Source organism: Cuculus canorus, chromosome 1 (genome assembly GCF_017976375.1).
Source record: "Cuculus canorus isolate bCucCan1 chromosome 1, bCucCan1.pri, whole genome shotgun sequence".
NCBI classification, from domain to species: Eukaryota; Metazoa; Chordata; class Aves; order Cuculiformes; family Cuculidae; genus Cuculus; species Cuculus canorus.
This window is the reverse complement of record NC_071401.1, coordinates 178,305,071-178,316,115: the sequence shown is the minus strand read 5'-3', so window position 1 is coordinate 178,316,115 and position 11,045 is coordinate 178,305,071. Positions and strand designations below refer to the sequence as shown.

Here is an 11,045-nt window from a genome sequence, read left to right as displayed (position 1 = left end):
TGTGAGATATATTTGATGTTTATAATCTTACTTTCTTTCAGTATTTAATTATCATGTACAAAGTGGAAGAGCCTCAGCAGGATGGATTGGAAACTGTCTTCATCCTCAGATTCTCCTAAGAGCTATTGTAAGGTTTGTGCCCTGAGAAGTTAAAGTTAATTAAGCTAAGGAAACAACTGACTCCAGACCTACTACTTCCTCTCTCAGCATTCTAACAATCAAGCTAAAGGGAGATGGGACAGGTGACAGCATTGGCAGCTCCTCCTCTCCATCTGCTCCCTGAAGAACAGGATCCTCTCCTTTCACTTTGCATTCAAGCATCAAGTTCCTGAAGGAAGTTTCAGCCCTGTGAATCTCTCCCAGCAGCTTGGAATGTCTCAAGTCCTAAAACCACAAGATCAAACCCACAGCATTTCCACGTGGCTGTCACTAACTGGCTCTTAGCCAGACAGCCTTCTTCGGTGTTATAACACTGATTTGTTGTATGGGAAGCCTTGGTGATAGCTTATATATCAGATATGGCAGTACCTAGTTGTAGTCACAATTTGTCTTTCGAGAAAATAGTTCTGAAGACTTAAATTAAGTATCATTTTTCAATTCTCAGCAGCACTTCAGAATGTTTCTGTGCAGTGTCTTTCCTATACGTTTCTCTTGCTAGCCTAGTTCTCAACATACTTTACATCAAAACACATTCTCTGCCTGTTTGTTTGTGAAAGATGATTTTGCTACGCTATACCAAGCAGTGCAGCTTTCAACATCAGACATTATCACTCAAGCTTTTGATCTTCTCTTTGGTCTCTTTTCTGCTTAGAAATAGTCACATATTATGCTGCTATAGTAAGCACTATCTTCCATAAATTATTAGTCCAGCAGTAAGGGTGTTTACTACTGTGGTATGAAAAGATCCTCCAAAAGAAATTTGAAATGCCCATAAATAAATTAGATTAAAATTTATTTCAAAAGTTGTTCTGTTTTTGACTGGGAGGGCCTGGTAATATACTGAATACAATTAGTCTAAATTTTTTTTAATTTCAAAAAATTAGGTATCCTTCACCATTTTACTCTGTGTAAAGTACTTCATGTGGTTCCCTCTGCTCTAAGACCTCAAAACAAGTGGGACAGTGGGATAAGTCGTGTTAAAATCACATCGGTGGCATTCAGCTGAGTAAATGCAGACTTATAAAATGTAGATATTTACAGCGGAATGACACACCCACTGGTCCTGTTACAGTCAATGGAGAGAAAGAGGCATTTCTAGGATGCAACTCAACTTATCCTAACATAGACATCTAAAATAGGTTAGATGAATCACATACTAAAAGTGCCTATTTCTGGTTCCCTTTATACTCAGTGAAGAGAGTGACTAGATCAGATGCAGACGTTCACATAGCAGACATCTAAAGTTAGGTGAGATGAACAAGCCAAGATGTCTTTCCATATCCTTTCAAAACGCCTGGCCTAAGAATAAAGTGTCAAAAAATTCTTTTCAGCTAACTACCCTCTTCCAATATATCAGCCCTCTGAATATTTTATTTGTTCAACTCCTCCTGAACCACTTTGCAAATGTTCAGACCATGACTGATAGCCATCACAGAAAAGTTTTCAATAGCTTTTCCTGTGTCACAATACTGCAATTACGTGTATTCATTTTGTGTATCAGTTAAATGAATGTGTCACGTACCTGGTCGATGCTTCTCTAAACGAAGAATACAAAAACCCCTAACAGATTAATAGAGATGAAGGTGGCAGATAGCTTAGTGAATCAAGGTTGATATTAAAGCAACACAAAGATTAGAACACTACGTGAGGAACTGCCCATCTACAGGTATAATTGCAGTGGGCAAAGTGAGGAGAAATGCTACAAAATGCATTATAATAACTACAGAAAGTTTGCAAGGCAACATTCTCCTTCCACTATGGATGATACTCATCCACAACAGTGGATGCCATCACCAGCTCCTAGCTCTGTAATAGGCTGTATAAACCTTTGAATTTACTTATTTATTGATAATTAGATGCATGACATCATTTAGAAAACTCTGCTTTGTGCTACTGAATGTGTGCATTTGTTTATTTCAGTGATACAAAAAATATGGAGCTTAAATTCTTAGGTGAATCGTAAGGCTATAATGACACCAGCCGCAACATTTCAGCCTAATCATACATTAATATAGAGTTGTTTATTACACCCTCCCTGCAACAGTGAAATCCATTCATTTGGTTTCTGTGGTCTAACTTGCGTCAAGTGGATTGCCACAACCCATTGGTTTGTGCTTATAAAATTTGGCACATTTGCCATCCAAATACTAGTGAGATCTTTCTCCTGCTTTCAACTCAAGTCTTTCCTCTGAAGTGCTGACGATCTAAGTGCACCTCCTGAAGGTTTGGCTCACCATGTTCCCCTGGGAATCCGGTAAGGATGTAAAAAGATAGCTTTCTGTGAAATCATGCTTCTCTCAGCATTTTATATCCATACTTTCTCAAAGCCAGAAGAGGTTACATATTCTCTGTATGGAACACAGTATCTTGGAAGCAAAGTCAGGCAATATTCTAATGTTTTAGACTCCCTGTTTACATGTTGCTGAATGTTTACTTAGACTGTATTTAGGATTAACCAAATTAGTGGGAAAGATGGGAATTCTATAGCAAGAAAAAATGTAAGCAAACAAACGAAAGTAAAACACGTTTAGGGGTGCACGATAAATTCAAGCACTTACTTCCTTCTCTTTAAAAAAACAGATTTTCTTCACATCCATCTAATCTTCTTTGCATAGTCAGCTCTCAGACAATAATATCCTGGCCTCAGATTGATAGGAGCTGAATACCTCCACAGTCTGAAGCAGCAGCGTCTGATTATTGTTTAACCCTTGGATATTTATATGCATGTGTTATATCATTTATAGAATCTGTTATTAATCTAGAGTGTTGTTTTTCAGCAGGTCAGCCATTCAGATTCAACTTGCCAGTCACGATGGGATTTCTGCAGAGATGCAGGTTGAGGGCTTTCTGCTCATCTTGGGCATTGCGTTTCACACTATGAAGTTACCAGCATGGAGTTCTTGAATGTATAATAAAGACTTGACCACTGCGAAAGTTGCCAACTTCCAATGCACAAAAGGCTATTCCTAAAATGGCTGATCCATAAGCAAGTTCAGCATCAGCAGATGATCACATTTACTGTGTGATTACATGGACTTTGAATAATTTGGAGCAAGATTAAGCAGAGTGCATAGAAGGCTCAAAAAGATATTAAAGAGCTTTCTTTCATTGCACACTAAAAGAACTGCAAGATGTGAAAGGCAAGGCCAATTGAGTCCTGTACAAGTCAGTGTTTCTGAGAGTTCTGTCAACAGTTTTCTACCACTTGGTACCTGTGCTTTGCAGGGCGGCATTTAAAGCATTCTGCACCTGAGGATGTATCAGCCTCACACATTGCCTCCTTAGAGCAAGGACGAGTCTATGTACTCACAGCCAGTGCTTCAGTCACCCACTACACCACTGGGAAACTCTGTACTAAGACTTCTCCAAACACTCCCATCCACAGCCTCTGTTGAAGCCATCACATCTGTGCACCCGACTCTCTGAACTTGTGAACTGGAAATTTAACCTAACTCAATTTTGCACCAACTGGTGAAGAAGGCGCTGGGGCGGGCTGCAGGCAGGCAGCCGGCTCCTATTTGCAGCGCTCCACAGGACAACTGGGGAGGATTCCATCACCCCCAGGAGCTGCCGGCAACATGAGCCTCTGTCTTTGCCAAGCTGGTTTAATTTATGGTATTGTTGTACACAGGATGGCCGAAATCATAGAATCATAGAATTACCAGGTTGGAAAAGACCTCTTGGATCATGGAATCCAACCATTCCTATCAACCACTAAACCATGTCCCTGAGCACCTCATCTTTTAAATACCTCCAGCCTCTGTCAGTGCCCCGTGACCCCTGTGAAAAATTTGTTCTATTGTCCGGCCTGAGCTTCCCCTGGTGGAGCTTGAGGCCATTCCCCCTTGTCCTGTCCCTGTCACTTGGGAGAAGAGCCCAGCTCCCTCCTTTCTACACCCTCCTTTCAGGTAGTTGTAGAGAGCGGTAAGGTCTCCCCTCAGCCTCCTCTTCTCCAGGCTAAACAACCCCAGCTCCCTCAGCCGCTGCTCGTAAGACTTGTTCTCCAGCTCCCTCACCAGCTTCTTCGAAATCATTGGCTCCAACCCGGCAAACTCCCGTGTTTAACTACACATACGAGCAGCGCTGCCGAATTCAATAGGACCATTCTGGAGGGTAAAATAATATCCTTGTCTCCAGTTTGGGAACGCGCTGAAACCGGCTATTTAAGAGTGGGAATCGCCGGGCAAAAATAATGCGGCTATTTAAAAGGCCGGCTGTGCGGGGGCGGCTGCGGGGGAGCCCGGGGACTGCTCGGCTCTCCCGGCCGGGGGAGGGCAGGGAAGGGAGCGGCCGCTCCGGGAGCGGCTCGGTGTCACCCCGGAGCTGGGCGGGGCGCTGGGATGAGGATGCCGAGCCCGCAGGCTCGCTCAGGGATGCTTTCGCCCCGGTTTTCACGCAGGTGGCGGAGGGAGGGAGGGATGGAGGGATAGAAGGGGTGATGCTCGAGCAGGACCTCAGGTGCGAAGGGACCGGCATCTCCCCCAGGCGCCGCCCCGCTCCGCGCCGTGCGCGCCCCGACAGGCGCGCGCCTTCCCCGCCCCGTGCCCGCGGGAGCGCGCTCCATCGCCGGGCTGCCGAGCGGGCGAGGAGGGGAAGCAGCAGCAGCAGGAGGAGGAGCAGGAGGAGGACGAGGACCGGCAGGAGGACCAGCAGCAGCGCAGACAAGTGTCCTCCTTCTCCCCGGGCGGAGGGCTCGCAGCATCCCGTGAGTACCAGCCTTCCCTCTCTCCGACGGCGAGGAGCCACCCGGCCCCGCCTGGGCTGCCCGGAAGGTGCGGGAGGCAGCGGCAGGTGCGCGGCGAGGAGGCTCCGCGCTGGCGCCGCGGGGCTTTGTTGCTGCGGCCGGTGGCAGCGGAAGGGATGTCGCCGGGACGCATCGCAGCCTCGGAGCGCCTCCGAACGGCCCGCAGGGCCGTTCGGAGGCGCTCCGAGGCTGCGATGCGCCCACATCTCTCATCTTTTCGGTCGCCATTTCGTGCGCTGCCCGGCGGGGGCGAGAACCCGGCGAGTGCGGGCGGCGCTGTCGGGAGCGCCGGGGATGCGGTGTCGGCGTCGTTTGTCGGTGCTTTTCTTCCCTTCCGCGCTTGGCTGCTCGCAGAGAAGGGCGACGGCACATTCATTGAAGTCAACAATAGCCTAAATGTGCCTTTTTCTTTTCTTTTTCTTCTTTTTCCTCTTTTAAACGCATGCCCTTGTTTTCCTCCCTCGCGGTGGCGATGGATGCGGAAAATCGCAACGAAATCTGAGCGGCAAATTGCGGAATGACAGAATCGTTTAGGTTGGAAAAGACCTTTCAGATCATCGAGCCCAAACGTAAACGTAACGCTACCAAATACTTCGCTTTGAAAAGTAATAATTAACTAAATCTTCCAATGCCGCTCAACTCTTCGGCACAGAGGCGTTCGTTTTGTAGTCTGAAATCTGTTTAAACCAAGGCTTTGTAGTCTTGAGTGTAAACAGTACGTGATTAATAATGCCAAGCTGTTCAAATATCTGAGATCATAGTGTGCTTCAGCCTGATCAATAAGGCTGTTCCATATTGACAGGTGCACTGTGAAAGGAATACTATTTCTTAGCTGTCTGTGTAGTTAGATAAAAGAGTGGAAAATGTGATACGTAACTGTACGTTCCAGCCCTGTCTTTGAGTATTTCTTTCTCTGTTTCTGAGTATTAAAATACGTTTTGATTCTTAATTAAGTACATTACGGAAAAGGTACATGAAACCTGAAAACCTCATTGCATCTAGCAGGTGCACTATTAATCATTCCAGCTTCTTCCCTAATTTAACATAATCGATGTGATAATTTATGGATAGTGATTGTATGGGGCTGTGCATAGAATAGATCAGTGTACAACATTAGAAGGCGTTTGGGCTTCGTTTTGAGTTTCAGTACAGTGTATATGCCAAGAGATGCGTCTTGGTGGTATTCTTTGGCAAGGGATATCTTTGGAAATAGAAGGATACTGTAGTGTTACATTCTGTCTCAAAGGACCTAGAAAACAGAAAGCTGACTTGTAGGTGTGACATATTTTTATTACTTGTCTGTTCTGTTTGATATTACCATTTGTACAAATACACCTTAGGCATTTGTTTAGTTAATGTCTTTCTTTAGTTTTGAATAGAAATTGGAAAGCAGAGTTGCTAGAGATTTTGATATTGAAGTCTGTGAGTTACCTGTTTGTATTTCAAAGTACTGTGGAATTCTCTTGGGTGTCTAAAATTAGCTGTCAGACAGAATTGGTAAAGCAGTGCATTCTGAGAGTGTTGAATATAAAGAAACAACACCAGAAATCTGCTTGGAGTTGACAGAACTCGGGATCCACTGAATGAATTCACATTCTGGATTGTGCAAAGGCGATGTCGCTGAAAGAAAACTGTACAGCTGTGTGACCACATTGGGTAATGGAGTAGTGCGTATCAGATGGTGTTAATGATGGAGCTAAAACCCTCTTCACAACTTGCAGAACAAACCCAGAATCAGTCATACTTGTATTGCTCTCTTAGTTCTGTAGTTTTTTACTGTGGCCACTAAGAATATACTAAAAAGTAGTTATGTTCAAGGTGAGTGATATGGCCAGGATCTGAGCCTTAGTTATCTCTGTTTATCTTCTTGCAGAAAGCATAACAATACTTACCACGTATACCACAACTCGTTTGATGAGAAGGGTTGTAATACGAAGATTTGGCTTTTTAAAATGGTCTTTATTTTCGGAAATGAAGTAACAAATCCAGTACATGCTTTCTGATACCTCCTGTTAGCTTTGTTGTGCTTTGGTGTTTCTCTCCAGTGCTTAAAAAGGTGATGGCAGAAGCTTTAGTAACCACGTTAGTTTCTTGGGGTTAATGAAATGTCTGTCTAATTGACAGATTTTATTGGTTTGAGGATTCTGATTTCAAGTCAAGAAAAGGTAATGCTACTCTCCTTTTTCTTCCTGCTGTAGGAAATGACGCTTCATAACTGGACATAAAACATACTGAATATGATAGGCTTTTTTTTTTTTTTTTTTTTTTCCTGGGAATATACTATTGCACAGCTCATATGGCTCAAGCAGCCTAAATATTTCATCTGTTTTGGCTGTGCCTGTGGAATCACTCTTAGTCTGTAGTCTTATTCAGTTGTTCCAGATCACCTTGTGTTGTGATTAGTTACCTTCCATTATATTTGAATAATACAGTAAAACTCTGCTATTCCGTTTTCACTGGATATGCTCATTTTGTTATGTTTTATGAACCGAGTTGGTAAAATGGGGAGCCATACAGAGAGAGTACATCTTGGTAATGTAAGCTGAGGGAATAATGTAGGAGGTTGTCTGCTGGGCAATATGCAATGAATTTGATTTTGCCTTCCTGAGTGGGCTGATAGTATTCAAAAAATTCAGTCATGCTTTCTTCACAGTAATAATTTGTTGCGTTTTAAATTGGTAAGTATGTATATTGCCTGTTCACTTTAGAAGTAATGATATTGTAACTTATGCATTTATGAATATTGTCTTGTAAATATAATATTAAGGGAATTTGTAAAGAATTAATCTCTGATAATAAGGTTAACGTGATCCACCATAAGTTTTGTTCTACTGTTTGTTAACCAGGAAAGCATACTTGCAAGCTAGCTATATTGCTTTCTTCTGAGCTACTGGAGGCTGGCTGAGCTTTCAGTTATTTACCTCAATAGAAAACTGAAAGGGAAAAAGTGAACAAAGGAGGTCTGTTTTGCCTGTCCCACTTGCTGGGCTGTTGTCTTTGCCCTTTTCAGTGAAGGAGGGGGTAGAGCTGGGTCAAAGTTGAAGAACACTGAAAAGGAATTCAAGTCTTATATTGAAATCTGAATGATAGCTTAGTTTGAGTGTTGAACACATTTGTTTGAATTGATTTTTTTTTTTTCTATTTATGGAAGCTTTAACTGACAGATGGTGATGGACTGGCGCATGGACTGCTAGAAGCTACAGCTAGATATAGGGTGTTCAGATCCTGATTAAGATGCTCAGTAAACAAGTACATATCTGATGAGACTTCTGATACTGGAGATACTGATGCTAGACGCTGTGTGACTAGACATTTGATTGTGTGAATTAAGGGCAGGCCACTGCAGCTGGCATACATTCAGACTTACTTGTCTAGCCTAATTGCATTGCAAATACTCCTCTGGATTGCTCTTTAGCTTCTCTCTTCTAGTAAATGTTGAATAAGTACAGAAATGTTCATCTGGATCCTCTATTAACTGTTGTAAGCATCTTTCAATTTTTTTTTTTTGTTTGTTTTGCTCTGTGAATCAGGGTAGATGTATCTTAGTATTCATTTTGTGAATACACTGTTTTCTTACACTGTTTCAGTTTTGAAATGGCTCAATTCATAATGTGCTTACAGCTTTCCCCTTGTTAAGTTTTTAGTTTGGAAGCATAACAGCTTGAATTATAAAATGTTTCTGTAAGCGCTCACAGTACCCCCATTCTACTTTAAGCAACTGAACTTTATATAAAAAACAGCATTTCATGCAGAGCATCTTGGATGCACAAAAATAGCCGAGTTAGGGGGAAAAAAGGCCAGTTCAACTTATGAGGACGTGATACCTTTAAAAAACAGCTGCATTAGAAAGGAACTAGCTGTCTAAATTGTCAGTTAAATCAGACAGAACCAGTATGAATGTAGTCTCTCTGAATTCTGCAAACACTCATGTCAGATTGCTGAATTTGGCTTTATCCCAGCAGCAATATAGTTGTCCTAATACTTTGTCTGTACTGTTAGGAATATATATCTTTTAATTCCTTCTGGTTTAAAGTATGTTATTGTTACTGTTTAACAGATTGTTTGAGGAGAACAAAAGTCCATCCAGAACTAACAGACAGCCACTATTTAGACCTTTCTGAACAGTCACACAAAATACTAACATAACAATTTTCCTGTTATCTAAGTGTGGAACTCACAGTCTTTATGCATGAGTATAGATTTTCTTTGTCTTTCTGAACTCTGCTTTTCACTTCTAACTTCCCTTTTTCCATGTTTTCAGTGTTGCTGCATTTGTTCACCTTGATTCTGAGGGTTCATCTAGAGGAGTTGCCTTTACAGTGTTACAACACTGTAGGACTCTGTGTGTGTCTGTGGGTGTGCAAAAGCATGGTATATAATCAATTTGTGCAAAAGCCAGCTGTTGTACAAGATTTGGAGTCGGGGAACAGTTCTGCTGGTGGAGAGCAATACCATGGAGTTACCCACCCAGTCCATAGGCGCTAGCCAAGGGAAGTCATCCCGCTGAATATTGTAGCTTGGGCAAGGACCCAGAAATGAACACAACTCAAAGAAAAAAGCTGAAGATAATGAATTATGAAAAAAAAAAGTCCACGAGAAGAAGGATGAAGAACAAAATGTGTTATTGACTTTTAGACTTGAAAGAAGTGGTAGAAGTGAGGGAGTTGGGAATAAAATTTACCGGAAATCTTAAAGAGAAAAGGTACTGGTCTTGGGAGCTCTGAGTAGAATAGATTGACAGGGAATGTACATACAACTCATGTATAAAAGTGTGTGATGAAGCAGAGGGTAGCTCCTCAGTGTGGGGTGGGAAGTGCAAGCAGTCCTGAAGGAGGGAAGGACTTTGAAGCGTCAAAAGCAGGGAGATGAGTTACTTGTAGAAGAGGAAAAAGATTTTGTCTTACTGTTCGTGAAGAGTTGGGGTCCATTTTGCTAGGAATTATCAAATCAAGCAATTTGAAGAGAAACATTACATACTCCTGTCATCGTCATGGCATATTCCCTGTCATTTAAAGAGATTTTCAAGCGTATTTAAGAATTTGATGTTGTTTATCAGTAGGCTTGTACACAACAAATTACTCTTCGTAACAGGATAGACAATCCTCTTCACTACTACTCCAGTGTTTAGGAGGACTGCTGCTGTTCACATGTCTAAGAGAATCAAAATGTAGGAGGTGCTTGATGTAGCTTCCTCATGACAATTTCAAGTGATATCAGGAAGAGGTAAGCTTGGCTCAGTCTTTGGATGAGATAATTGGGTTTAGTGAGTTGGCTATTAGCACTTTGAATAAGCTGGAATCTTTGGGTCCCTCTATTAATTCTGTATACTAGTGTCTAAATGTGGTGTCTGGATAAACTAAATATAAAAGAGGAAGTCTGACCCTCTTGAGTTGATGCTCTTTTCTTGAAAATGGAAGGATGTTTCTTTTGTTGTCAGTTCAGCTGAATTTGGTAATTTTGTTGCAGTTGTTACATGGCCACAGAAGATCAAAATCTGCTTCTTTCTTTGGGTGAGGTAAGATGTTACTAGGCTGTGCTAGTGGTTTTACTGGTTTTTAATGATTTCTGACTAGGTATTTCTTCCTGAAGCTCAGAAAAGGGACATAATTTCCTATTTGAACAACTGAAACTTGAGTTAGTAGTTATTTTCCCCAGGAACATCTGACAAAATCAGAGGTGCTACTCTTGCCAAAAAAGTGTTCCTTCTTGGGAGGGAAGAGAGGTCAAGACCTGTCCACCTGTCCATCAGGTAAGGTGGTTATTTAGTGCATCCTCCCCAACAAAAGGATTTTCAGGTGCGAATTTTATACTTTTGATAGTTGTTGGGCACTTCTTGGGGAGGTGGGATGAAGTGAATTTTTGGGTGTTGATTGGCTCTTGACAAGGTCTGCTGTGTTACCAGAAGATGAGACCCAAGGGTTCATCATGCCCTCGGGATGGGGAGCTCAGTGTGTGCTTTCAGGGGTCTTTTGGTTCTTAACTGAAGCAAAATCAGGCTGTGAGAGCTCCACCTCACCTTAGGTGACACATGGCTGATTTGAGATACCACCACCTGATCCATCTGTTTTACTGAATAAAGTTGTTAGAGTCGAACCACTCCCTTTTGCAAAGTCACAGTGACTTCGGTGTTTGCCTTCTCATG

General features: G+C 42.4%; 1 protein-coding gene across 25 annotated transcripts in view; it reads left to right on the top strand.

The window, feature by feature from the left end:
* The first annotated feature begins 4,717 nt into the window (after positions 1-4,717).
* NRCAM (neuronal cell adhesion molecule) overlaps positions 4,718-11,045 on the top strand; it is a 156,325-nt gene continuing 149,997 nt past the window's right edge. For 10 of the 25 annotated variants that reach the window (XR_008449276.1, XM_054063367.1, XM_054063416.1 and 7 more), the window contains exon 1: positions 4,719-4,864. The gene's annotated coding sequence lies outside the window, so the exon portion shown is untranslated. Of the gene's footprint in view, positions 4,865-11,045 lie in introns of all 25 variants that reach the window. The other 15 variants (XM_054063566.1, XM_054063521.1, XM_054063514.1 and 12 more) reach the window with 3 other exon arrangements.